This window comes from Pinus tabuliformis, chromosome 4_2 (genome assembly GCF_031772625.1).
Source record: "Pinus tabuliformis cultivar Carrire ecotype Pingquan chromosome 4_2, CPIR1, whole genome shotgun sequence".
NCBI lineage: Eukaryota > Viridiplantae > Streptophyta > Pinopsida > Pinales > Pinaceae > Pinus > Pinus tabuliformis.
In genome coordinates this window covers 289,188,658-289,190,130 of record NC_142304.1, presented here as the reverse complement: position 1 = coordinate 289,190,130, position 1,473 = coordinate 289,188,658, and positions in this window count along the sequence as shown.

Here is a 1,473-nt window from a genome sequence, read left to right as displayed (position 1 = left end):
ATTATTTTATGATACTGACATACAAAGTAATGATCAATATTTGAAGAATTATTCAAAGTATAAATAAGGAAGATAGATTGATAAGAATTTGATAATACTGATTCACCCCCCCCTCTCAGTATTATTTCCAACAATTGGTATCAGAGCAGGTCCTTCTGAAGAAGCTTGATCGCTTGAAGGAAGATCTAACATCATGAGCAACTACGAGAGGGAAGCATCAATCAGGCCACCGATTTTTGATGGAACAAACTTCGTATATTGGAAGGTAAGAGTTACTGCCTATCTTCAATCTTTGGGTACAGAAGTATGGGACATTATAGAAACAGGGTATACTTTTCCGTCAGCTACTCCTACAGATTCAGCTGAGAAGAAGAAATATGAAACAAATGCAAAGGCGGTTAATACTCTTCTAGGATGTCTATCTCAATCTGAATTTGTGAAGGTTATGCAATATAAATCCGCAAAAGAAATATGGGACAAGATTGTTTTGAGCTACGAAGGAGATGAACAGGTAAAACGTGCAAAACTTCAAACCCTCAGGATTCAGTATGAGAATCTCAGAATGTATAATGATGAAAGTGTGGCTAACTATTTCCTTCGGGTAGACGAGATTGTTAATTGTATGAAAAACTTGGGTGAAGAAATAAAAGAGGTTGTTGTGGTTGAAAAAGTCCTAAGATCATTGTCCCCCAAGTTTGAATCTAAAGTGTCTGCAATAGAAGAAAAGGAAAATCTACGAACTCTTACTATGTCTCAGCTACACGGAATTCTAACTGCTTATGAAATGAGAAAAGGAGGTCCATCAGACAGGAGAGAAGCTGCTTTTAAGGCTTCAAGCAAAGCAGACTACTATGAATCAAGTCACGTGCCAGAAGAAGAAGAAGAATCAAATTTTGTCAGAAATCTTCAACGGGGTACTGGAAGGTTCAGAGGTAAGCTACCTTTTAAATGTTTTGCTTGTGGAAGAGTAGGTCATTATGCTGCCAAATATCCTCATAAGGATAAGATTGACAAAGGAAAGGAACCTGCCAGATGGAACAAGAAACAGAATGCAAATAAGAAAAGCTACTACACTCATGAAGACAGTGATGGTCTATCAAATAGTGATGAAGATGAACGAGGTAATGACTATAAACTTTTAATGGCATTTGAAGATGATGATTACATGGATGCTATAGATGTGGATACTTTTTATGAAGAGATTTCTAGACTTAAGACATGTATAGAAGAAAAGAATATGATCATTGATACTCTACAATTTCAAATTGATGAAAAAGAAAAATATCTTGAAAAGTTAGAAGGTGAAATTGTTGGCCTTAGAAAAGAAATTGAGAAAACAAAGGCTATTAATCTTAAGTTTGTCAAAGGATCTGAAACTCTGGATGAGATCATCAATGTACAACGTTCTCCGCTAAACAAGACAGGTCTCGGGTATAATGGAGAAACATCTCAAGCATCCACCTCAAAGAGTTA